We start from the raw sequence: 12,107 nt of genomic DNA on the forward strand, positions 1-12,107 counted from the left end.
TCTGACCGGTTCTGCATCTTTCATGAGTCCAGTCCCAAGTCCCCTAGGCATTTACCCCTACGACTGCCTCTCATAGGAAGATATTCAGACACACTTCTCAGTGCCTCAGTTCGATTGCAGGCCCCCGGATGTTCCAGGAATGTCCGCTCTAAATTTATGGCTGACGTTCTCTTGCTGCTAAACAACCCGTGTTCCTCGTGCCCTCAGACCTCCAAATACTGCTCTCTCCATTTAATCTCCTACTCTTGACTGTGTAACATTGCACCAGGTGGTAGTTGTAGGCACGTGTCATGACTTTGACACTCCGGCATGCTACTGAAAACAGTGGTCTGTTTCCAGTGTGTCTGTTGCTGTTGTGGCTGTGGACACTTCTTGCCCACTCTGGTCTGCCTTAGCGTGGCTGTGATTTCCCGCGACCCCACAAATGGGAGACCACCACAGTGTACAGGAACATTTTAAACTTTACACAAAGTACAGCAGGAGACATCTTTCTTTAGGTTGCAGTACAGAGACAAACTATTGGAATTAGTAGCTTTCAAGCTTCCTAGACAGCCTCTTTGGCTGCTTCTTCCTACTTTCTCAAGCTTAAGCCACATTCAAGAACCACGTAAAGAAAGAGTCTGTGGCTAACTTCTTAACTGTATGTGCCCCCAATCTCGCTAACTAGTCTCTTCTTAGACCCACAGCTCTCAAGCTTTGGCTGACCCTTAGCATTCACGGAGTCCCATAGGATCTCTCCTAAGTTGCTGAATCAGAGTTCACTTCCCCAACTCGCCTACAAGGAGTATTCCACAGTCACCACTCAAGCTCTTCTTAGTCGCTTTCCTTCTCTGTCTGTCTGCTTCTCTGTTTTCCTCTTCCACACATACACTCACCGCTGCAGATCACCTTGACCAGAGGGTGTCCTGACTTCTTTCCTTGTCTGCGTTCACTCTTAGGCTATGTGCACACTGTACATTTTTTATGTGTTTTTGCAGCGTTTTTTCCATGCGGAAATGCACCAAAAGTGCTAGGTAATCGGTGTGCCTGCTAATGCAACGACAATCCTGTCAGAATTATCACTGCGTATAGATTGGCAGCTTGTCAATTCTTTGTGCGTTTTTGCGGCATTGTTCACCCATAGACTTGAATTGAGTCAGTCAAGTCCGCAGCAAAAATGCAGGTATAAAAATATTTGTGGATTTGCTGCGGAGGTTTGCTTCATATTTGACTGACTCAATTTAAGTCAATGAGTCAAAACTGTGGCATAAAAGCACAAAGAATTGCCTGGGGGAGGCTACTCCTCCCATGATCCGACGGCCGCTCCCGTTGACAATAGCGTGATCAGGTGCGGCTGAGGGGATGAGTAGTCTGTGTAAAAAAATAAAATAAATCAATATTAAAATAAAAACACCTGTCTGCTATACCCAGGGTGTACTACGGCAATCTGATCATCCGGCGATACACTGACGGGAGCGTGATCGCTCCCGGCAGTGTACAGCGCTGCTGGAACTGAGTTCACCGGAGTTCATCAGCTGAAAACCAGCTGACGAGCTCCGGAGACCTCACTTGTGGCACCGATGCTGCGTGTGAATTTTGTCACGCAACACTGATGCAGTAAGTGAGGTCACTGGAGCTCTCAGCTAATCATCGGCTGATTGAACTCCAGCGACCTCTATCCTGCAGCACAGCAATGTACACTGTGATTACACTCCTGTCAGTGTATTGCAGCGCTGTCTTCTACAACAGCCACATTGGTGATTGCTCATGTGGCTGCTGTAGAAGTGACCCGGATCATTGTGGGACACTGTTGATTATATCATCATGGCGGGTTAGGGTGTTTTTTTATTTTTGCTTTCTTACAGGAGATGAGGGCATCAGCAATTAGGAGTTAAGTGAGTATACAGTGTTTTTTTATTTTTAAATAAAAGATTAAAAACCGTGTGGAATTTTATTTAAAATAAATGACTTCATTCTGGCCGTGTCTATTTAAAAAATGTCAAAAACTGTACTACGGGGTTATTAAGGGGGTGTCTTATAGACACCATCCATTATTAACCTGGGCTTCATGTCAGCTGCCAATACACGGCCTACATGAACCTCAACCATATTACTACACTTGCCACCGCACCAGGGCAAGTTGGCGAGCATAGACTAAGCGCCAGATTTGGTGCATCTCATGGACGTGTCAGTAGTGGGGCTGCTGAGAGCTGATATTATTAGCCTCAGCGGGGACTAGTATACATGGCCCCTTCTCTCGCTATTAAAATCAGCTCACAGCTGTCTGCTGGTTAGATTCTATAGGGGTACCCTATGTCAATTTTATTCTGGGGTCCTCTGTAATCTAGCCAGTAAAGACGGATTTTGGTAAGACCTTACCTGTAAAATCCTTTTCAGCGAAGGAAGGAAGGGAGACACAGATCCATTACTAGTGGATAGGCGGAGCCCCACAGGATAGTTCACCTCAGATTTATAAAAAGTGACGACCGGCCCCTCCAGCTTAGGCTCCTCCTACTCCCATGTTCTTCAGTCCGTACACAAGCTAAGGAAGAGCAGACAACACCAGCGGAACAACACCACCCCTTCCGAAAATTCAGAAATGCAAGAGAACAGGTTATGCATATAACAGAAAAAAAACACACAGTCCCAGGCACTACTCACTGGACCTGACAACTGCGATGAGCTGGCAATACTGGAACAGAGCCCTAGCGCGCCGACCCCAGCCCAGATGACCGCCATCAGAGAGGAGTCGCGCCGCATCTGGAAAACAATAATGCACTTCTGCCATGGGAGGGTGCTGTGTCTCCCTTCCTTCCTTCGCTGAAAAGGATTTTACAGGTAAGGTCTTACCAAAATCCGTCTTTCAGCAGCAGAAGGGAAGGAAGGGAGACACAGATTCATTACTAGTGGGACGTCCCAAAGCAGTCCAGAACTCAAGGGTGGGAAACAGTGGCAGAATCGCCAACACCCCAACAACTTAGTAAAGCGAGCAACAAGCGCCAAAACTAGATAAAGAGATAACCTAAACCACCGCCGCCTGCAGGACCCTGCGTCCCAAGGCCGCATCGGCGGAAGCACTCACGTCCACTTTATAAAATTTAGTAAAGGTGTGAATGGAGCGCCAGGTAGCCGCCCGGCAGAGCTGCGCTGCCGAGGCCCCCTGATGAAAAGCCCACGACGAACCAACAGCTCTCGTGGAATGAGCTCGAACCTTAACCGGACAAGGCTTGCCCTTGAGCCGGTACGCTTCCAGGATAGCCGAATGTATCCACTAAGCTATAGTGTCCTTGGAGGCCCGCTGACCACGCCGACGACCAGCAGAAATCACAAAAAGAGAGTCCGACTTCCGAAACCGTTGTGTGGTTGAAAGATAGAACTTCAAAGCCCGCACCAAATCCAACGAGTGCAAGGCTCGCTCCTTTGGACTTTTCGGATTCGGACAGAGGGAGGGCAACACGATGTCCTGATTGACGTGGAAACGCGACACCACTTTAGGCAGAAAATCGCCACGGGTACGAAGCACCACGCAATCCGAGTGGAACTCGAGAAAAGGGGGCGAGCAAGACAGTGCCGCCAACTCAGAAACCCTTCTGAAAAGAGGTGACCGCCATCAGGAAGGCCACCTTCCAAGAAAGCAAGTAAAGCGTAGTTGAATCCATAGGCTCAAACAGCCCATGCTGAAGAGCCTCCAAGACTAGATTGAGCTGCCAAGGAGCCACAAACGCCCTCCGAGGCGGAAACTGACGTGCTACCCCACGAAAAAAAGAGCGCACATCCCTGCGCGAGGCAATCGCCTTCCGAAAAAGCAAGATACCTGACCCCGCAAGGTACCAACCGCCAGACCCTTGGCCAAACCGCATTGCAGAAAAGCCAAGAAGTTGGGAATGGAAAAAACCCTCGGGTTCCTTGACAATCCAGAACACCATGAATAGAAGGCCTCCCAAGTTCTGTGATAAATCCTAGTCGTAGCTGGACCTCTGGCTGCCCGCAAGGTGGCAATGACCTCGGCCAAAAACCCACGACGGGTCAAGATCTCGGTCTCAAGTGCCACGCCGTCAAACAAAGCGACTTCAGGTCCGGATGACAAATGGGCCCTTGGGTTAACAGGTCCGGGCGAAGAGGCAGTGGAAACAGAGGCGCCGCCAGGAGAGACACCAGCGTTGAATACCACGCCCTCCGTGGACAATCCGGCGCCACCAAAATTGACGGAATTCGTTCGAGTTTGATCCGCCGGATGACCAGAGGAAGTAAGGATACCGGCGGAATCAGTTCGAACTGGTCCCACGGGGCCACTAGAGCATCTACCGCCACAGCCTCCGGGTCCCTGTACCTGGACATGAACGTCGGAATCCTGGCGTTCAGCCTGGATGCCATCAAGTCCCCCAACGGGAGCACAGCAGTGCAAAAACATCCGGATGAAGACTCCATTTTCCGGGATCCACCTGCTCGCGACTGAGGAAGTCCGTCATGGTATTCAGCACTCCTGGGATTTGAATCGCGGAAATGGCTGGAACCCTGGACTCAGCCCAAACCAGGATCCGAGAGACCTCCATCATGAGTCTGGAACTCCTCGTCCCGCCCTGATGGTTGATATACGCGACAGCTGTCGCATTGTCTGTCTGAATCCGGACCGGCAGACCGCTCAAAGGGACCGTCCAATGTCGGAGGCAGAGAAATATCGCTTTCAACTCCAGGATGTTGATCGGCAGAGAAGACTCCTCTGACGACCAGACCCCCTGAACCCAGAGATCGTTCCAAACCCCCCCCAGCCAGTCAGGCTGGCATCGGTGGTAATGACCGACATCCGTGGGAGGAGGAAGGATTTCCCCAGGGATAAAGCCTCCGGACGTAAACACCATCCAAGAGATTCTCGCACCCTGCGGGAGATACCGATACAGCGATCCAGCGATCAATCCCAACGGGTCAGAATAAGATCTTGGAGACCCCGGGAATGAAATTGTGCAAACGGTACCGCTTTCATTGCCGCCACCATCAGACCCAGAAGGCGCATACACTTCCGAAGGGACATCGCCATCGCCGACCTCATAGCCTGGACATGGTGACGCAGGTTCGCTTGTTTGTCCGGAGGCAGGGACACCACTGCCCCTAAAGTGTCGAAATGCATCCCCAAGAACAGGATTGACTGCGACGGCTCCAATGACGACTTCTTCCAATTGACCAGCCACCCGAAGTCCTCCAGGTGCTGAAGGGAGAGATCGCGAGCTGTCACCGCCTCCTCCGCTGTGGGCGACACAATTAACAGGTCGTCCAGGTAGGGGAGAATCGTAACTCCTTGCCTTCGAAGGAGCGCCATGAGCGGCGCCAGAATCTTTGTAAAAACCCTGGGAACCGAGGCCAACCCGAATGGTAGGGCCACAAATTGGTAATGGGCCTGAACTATGGCGAAACGTAGGAAGCGCTGGTGAGCCCTGCCGATAGGGACATGCAAATAGGCGTCGAGGATGTCGATCGACACCAAGAAATCGTACTGTGACAGGGCCGCCACGAACAGAGCGAAGAGACTCCATACGGAATTTCCGGGTCCATACATGAACATTCAATTCTTTTAGGTCCAGAATGGGGCGAAACTTGTACTCCTTTTTGGGAACCACAAAAAGGTTGGAGTAAAACCCCCTTCCCTGGTCCTCCGGTGGAACCGGAACCACCACACCCTGCTGCAGAAGAGAGTCGACCTCCCGCAGCAGTGCGGCAGCTAGCTTGGGCTCGGACGGGATACATGACTGACGAAACCTGTCCGGGGGTCGAGAATGAAACTCTATGAAATAGCCTGCCAACATAACCCGCGTCACCCAGGCGTCCGATACGTGGGACGCCCAAATCGACCCGAATTGTAGCAGACGACCTCCCACCCGAGAGCCTTCGAGAGGGTTCCTGGCGTCAGTCCGCCTTAGCGGGCTTTTTGTCAACCTCCCGTTTGTCCTGACGGAAATGTTGTTTCCAGGGAGTACGGGATTTCTGGGTGGTCTTTTTCCCGGAAGACGAGGGACGACCCGATCTCCAAGAGGGCTGACCGAACCGTCCCCTGGGCCGAAAGGACCAATGACCACTACCGGAACTTGACTTGCCAGACGTAGAAACCGCTGCTTTCCGCTGCGGCAAAGCCGAATCCTTGGCCTTGGCCTTAGCAATCAGCTCCATGAGGTCCGAACCAAAAAGCTGACCGCCCTTGTACGCCAGACTCAGCAGACCTTGTTTGGATACTGCATCTCCAGTCCACTGTTTAAGCCACAGTGCTCTCCTGACTGTGACGGCCGAGGATTGAGTCCTGGACAGAACCGAAGTAGTATCCAGCACTGCGTCCCTGCCATATCAGGCCGCCTCTTCCAACAGCTGGAAAAGCCTTTCCACCTCAGACAGCGGAGTCCCATCTTGCCACGCCGTCCGCAGCTGAGCCAACCACCGCAGAGAAGCCTCACTAGCCCACATGGCCCCCAAGGCCGCTCGAAATCCATGACCCGCGGCCTCGTAGATGGACTTCGCCGCTAACTCCGTCCTTCTGTCCAGCGGTTCCTGTAGACTCGCCTTCCCTTTAACAGGAAGCAAAGAGGATTTGCTCAGCTGAGACAATGGCACGTCCACTTCCGGAGAGGGGACCCAATTAGCGATCGTCTCCGTGGAGCAGGGATACACGGCATCAAAACACCGCATCCCCTGGAAGCGTTTATCCGGACACAGGCGTTCCTTCTCCACCACCTCGTTAAGTTCGTCGTGCGCTGGCAGCATCGAGCGAGCCCGACACGACTCCTGATACAGCCGGGCCGACTTGCCAGGGCGCCTCTTCAGACAGCTGTAACGCTTCCCGCATAGCTCCAATAAAGGCGTCCACGCGGCCCGAAAGCGAAGCAGAGCGACCCTGCCGATCCTCTTCATCAGAATCGGAGATCTCACCAGCAAAGTCTGTCAGTGATTCCGTAGCCTCCGACGCACTGCGCGGAGGAGACAGCGCCACCACAGGCCTGTGGCGCTTCTTGCCTCGTGACGTCGGTTGGGACTTAGCTGATACCCAATGACCCAGGAGGTCAGACTGTCAATGGAGCGAGTGAGCGCCTCCACTTTAACATCACTGAGACCCCCGACCAGTGTCGAACCTGACGCCGAAGACCCCGGCGTATCAGTTACGCGTGACCGATCCTGAAGCGGGCCGGGAGAGAGGTCCGCGCCCCCTGATCCGACATGCCGCCACACAGTTGCGAGCGTCGCGGATAAGGCGGTAATAACCCCTTACAATGGGTACAGGAACCGAGGATGTGTGATTCTGCTACCACAGCTGGGTCAGCTCCAGCGCGCGCTTTCCTGGCACTTCCTGTCTGAGGCTATGATGACAGGCAGCAGAGAGGCGCGAAGCCACGCCCCCTGCTGCCGCTACTAACGGAGCCCGCGCTCCTCTGTCCCCGCTCCCCTGCCGATAACACAAACGCCTGCAGCGGAGATATCCTCCTGCAGGGACAAAAAAAGCAGTCACCACATGAAACAGTAACAGCGGCTGCCGCAGCAGCCGCTGAAGCCCTCAGACCACAGAGAGCACTTACCCAGCTGAGCGCCACAGGGACCCCCAGGGATGTGTGGATCCGTGGCCCTTTGCTCCCCCCCACGGCGGAGCGCGCAGGGACCCCACAGAAGCGGTGTGCGTCTCCGCCAGGGAGCGCCCTGTATCCCCCGGGGCCGGCAGGCTTCTGCGGGGACCTCCTTAGGGGGTACACAGATCTGCCAGGGGAGGGTCAGGGGTCCCAGCAGCACCGAGACCCCCTGAGACCTCTAGACCACGGGGAGTCCAGGTCTCCGGAGTAAAATAAAAAATTCTTCTGAGGAGCTGCAAAGGCAGCGACTATCCTCTGCGACCTCAAATTTTAGACTGAAGAACATGGGAGTAGGAGGAGCCTAAGCTGGAGGGGCCGGTCGTCACTTTTTCTAATCTGAGGGGAACTATCCTGTGGGGCTCCGCCTACCCACTAGTAATGGATCTGTGTCTCCCTTTCTTCCCTTCTGCTGCTGAAAGGCTAAGCAAATAGCTGTGGGCTGTTATTAATAGCCAGGGAACATTTTTGGCTAATGGCCCCTTTCCCGGCTACTAATATCAGCTCCCAGCAGTCGGCTTTCCCTCTACTGGCTATGAAAATGTGGGAGCACAAGTCATTTCTTTTAATTTTAGGCTATGTGCCCACGATCCAGACATGGCAGCGCTTTGGACGCAGCATATTTTTTTGTGTCCAAAATGCTGCGTTCTAGTGAACACAGATAAATCTGCATGTGTTCACGGATGCAGATTTACAGCATTCAATACATTAAAGTTGCTAAATTTCTGTTGCAGAGATTAGCGACTCGGCAAGTAAATTTTACATGCTGTGGTCCTGAGAGACACGAGCACGTCAGTTTCCACGGGTGCTCCGCAGCCTCAGATGCATGCATAGTGGACATGGAATTTACAGAAATTCCATCCACTATGTTGTAACATCTGGCCGCTGCAGAACTGATGCTGCATCTTCAAACTTGCAGCATTTCCTGATCATGGGCACATACCCAAACTCACTCACAGCAGATCAATTTCTGTAGCGGAGACGTTACTCTCCACTGCAGATTATGACTGATTGAAATGTCATTACATGCGGTGGATCCGCATGTATTGACAAAACAATATGCAGCATAATAACACAGCTTTTTGGATGCAGCAAAAATATGCTGCATCCAAAGTGCTGCTGGTTGCTAATCATGGGGATAGTGGCTGAACATGTTTGCCTTCCTAGGTTAAAAATAGCAGCTCGCAGCTGCCCCAGAAATGACATTTGTATTCAGCCCCCCTGAGTCAATACTTTGTAGGATGCAATTACTGTTACAAGTCGTTTGGGGTAGTTCTCTACCAGCATTGAACATTTAGAGACTATGTTTGCCCATTCTTTGCAAACTAGCTCTAGCTCATGGAAGGAGAACAAAAAGGAGTGCGGCACTTCCATCCAGCGATTTACTAAAATGGGAACTTTATTGAAAAACTTTGCAACCCAAATCACATGTTAAAAGTCCGATGCGTTTCTGGTGCACAGTGGCCGTAGTCTGGAAACGCATCAGGAATTTAACATGTGATTTGGATTCCAAAGTTTTAATGTTATTTCAATAAAATTTCCATTTTACTAAATCGTTAGTTGGAAGTGCCGCACTCTTTCAATTCTCCTGCCATTGGCTGTGCTCTACTAGCAGTATCAGGCACCCTCCACACAGTCTACAACCGGGATATAGTGACTACACAGAGTGGTGAGCTCTTCCCCCTCTTTCCTTCCTTACTAGCTCTAGCTCAGTGAGATTGGATGGAGAGTGTTTGTGAACAGAAATTTTCACATCTTGCCTTAGATTCTCAATGGGATGTAGGTCTGGACTTTGACTGGGCCATTCACACACAAGAATATGCTTAGATCTAAACCATACCATTGTAAGTCTGGCAGTATGTTTAGGATCGTTGTCCTGCTGGAAAGTGAACCTACGCCTCAGTATCAAGTGTTTTTCACCTTGAAACAGGTTTTCCTCCAGGATTGTTCTGTATTTAACTCCATCCATCTTCTCTCCCTGCTGAAAAAAAGCCTCTTTCCACTCCACATCATAATGCTGCCACCATCATGTTTGATAGTGGGGATGGTGTTTACAGGGTGATGTGTAGTGTTAGTTTTCCACCTCGCAGTGATTTGAATTTAGCCCAACATTTTCTACTTTGATCTCATCTGCCCAGAGCACCTTCTTACATATGCTAGCTGTGGCACCTACATGACTTTTTGCAAACTGTAAATGGGATTTCTTATGGTTTGCTTTCAAAAATGGCTTTCTTTTTACAGTAGAACACAGGCAAGAAATTGTGAAGTTAATGCTGGATAAAGGTGGCCATAGTTACTATTTATGGAGTTCTACTATGTCCTCTGTGGTCTATTTGTATACACCTGTATAGGATGTGATTAACATCAGCGTGTGATATTGGGCGGATATAAAGGGACGTGTTTTGGATGACGAGAGGTAGTAACTGCACATGTGCATTATGTATACTGAGATTATTTGTAAAATACACATGGGTACAGGGTGTATGGGAGTCCTAAGGTGTCTTACATATAGATAGTATTCCTCTGCCAAGTATTTGGGTGGTGCATGCATAAGGAGTATGTCACAGATTGGAAAGTGGTGTTCGTATCGAGAATATGACTTTTAGAGGTAGAAGAGGAAGGGAGAGGAATATATGGATGCATTAAACAGAGAAATAAAAAAAGAGAGGATAGAGGAGAAAGATTATAAGTTGAAAGATAAAAAGGCCCATATTGTAAAGAAAGGGGAAATAAGGAAAAAAGATAATGAGGAATAGAAACTGTTATAAGGAAAGGAATATACCAATAATATGGATGATCTGTGTCCTAGCCATTCTGTAGAAAGAGGGATGTGAGTAAACCCATATAGTAATCAATTTATAAGCGATGGGAAAAAATTTGTGTATAAAACTGGAAATGTGATACTCCCCATAAGACCCTTAGGGTGAAGAGTTTGTAACCGATGGATCTATAATGCTTCCTTTCGCTTTAAATCCTGTTGATAATTACCAACTCGTCTAAGCGTTGTGTTGTGAATGTGTTCCAATACCTGAAATCTAAATTGAGCAATGGTGTAATTAGCTTGATGGAAATGGCATAGAGCTGAAAGACCTTTTTACCGGGAGTCTATAGGCAGCACAGTATGGGAAAACGTGCTGGCGACGGACTATATGAAAATTGCATCTATTCTTTTTTTTTGCAACTTTTGCAGGATATGCAGTCCCTTATGTGTTAGGTACTTAATAAATCTGTTATCATTTATAAATCAGTCCACATAGATATTTTATGGCATATAACAAAAAGGATGATTCACATGTGAAGCATTCTTTTATTGGGATGCCCTCCCGTGTGTGTGGATGGCACATTTTGTCACTTTTCATGATGTTGTTACACTGGACAAAATTTACTATCCACTGAAAGGTGGCTAATGGTCGCATAGTCGATGGGAGGTATGTGTCATAGAGATGGCTGCCCTACGTGATGCAGCCCGGAGTGTTTCTCTAGTGCACGTAAGCACTAAGAAGATTATTTGGTGCACCTGGGACCGGGTTATTGGTAGCTATGAGAGTTGGACGGGTCTAGCTACCGACATACCTCACCTCTAGGTGTGGTCAACAGCCTATATAATGGAGGCTGTTGTTTGGCACATTGTCTGTGTATCTGGAGGGAGAAGGCCTCCTGTGTGTGGTTGTTTCCCGACTGAGCTGTGTACTGGATGCTATCCAGCCTGTGTGACCACAGGACCGGTTTACTAGAGACTTTTCTTAAAGTACTGTTTTCTTTGTTTTTGCCTACACTAAAGGCTTTTTGTTTGCATTTTGCTTTTGACCGGTTTATGAAGTAAATAAACCGCTATGGACATTTAAATGAAAACGCTTCCTGTTTGCCTTCGACGCTCCCAAGTGGGTAACATCCCTTCACCACACATAGAGGTTCAGGCCAAAAACTGTTACTACATTTTCTGTAAGGAGATATTACAGCTGATGGTACAACAAGAATACCTGTGTTCCCAATATAAGGCTGACCCAATATATCTAGTTTATTAAGCAATAACACTTTGACATTTTTGTACTAAAAAAAGGCCAAAAAAAGTGAAATCTCTGTTTCTAGCTTGGCTGATTGGATTAGAATTCAATGAGGGTCCTCATAGCTATTGGAGGGATAACCCGTAGTTGGTGTAGCTTTTGGGGGGAGAGAGGGGGGTTTGCAAAGTTAGAAGTTGCTGTCAGGCCCTCCTACCATATAAGAAGACATCAACATTAGGCTATGCTCACACAGTGCGTTTTTTTTTCTGCAGCAAAGCCTGATCTCTTGTCAGGAAGGTTTGTTCAGGATTTTGCTACAGAAAGCTGCTGAGACCATGCCCACAGTATGGTCTCAGTAGCTTTCACTATAGGTATAATGCATTACAATCTAGTGCACTGCAATACATTGTACCTGTGATCAAAGGAAAAAAAGTGAAAGTCCCATAAAGATACAAAGTAAAAAAGTAAAAAAAATATTACAAAATAATAATAATAAAAATATTACACTAATAAATACACATTTTTAAGT

The sequence above is a fragment of the Phyllobates terribilis genome, unplaced genomic scaffold (assembly GCF_046119375.1).
Source record: "Phyllobates terribilis strain yellow unplaced genomic scaffold, ASM4611937v1 Scaffold_612__1_contigs__length_973912, whole genome shotgun sequence".
NCBI classification, from domain to species: domain Eukaryota; kingdom Metazoa; phylum Chordata; class Amphibia; order Anura; family Dendrobatidae; genus Phyllobates; species Phyllobates terribilis.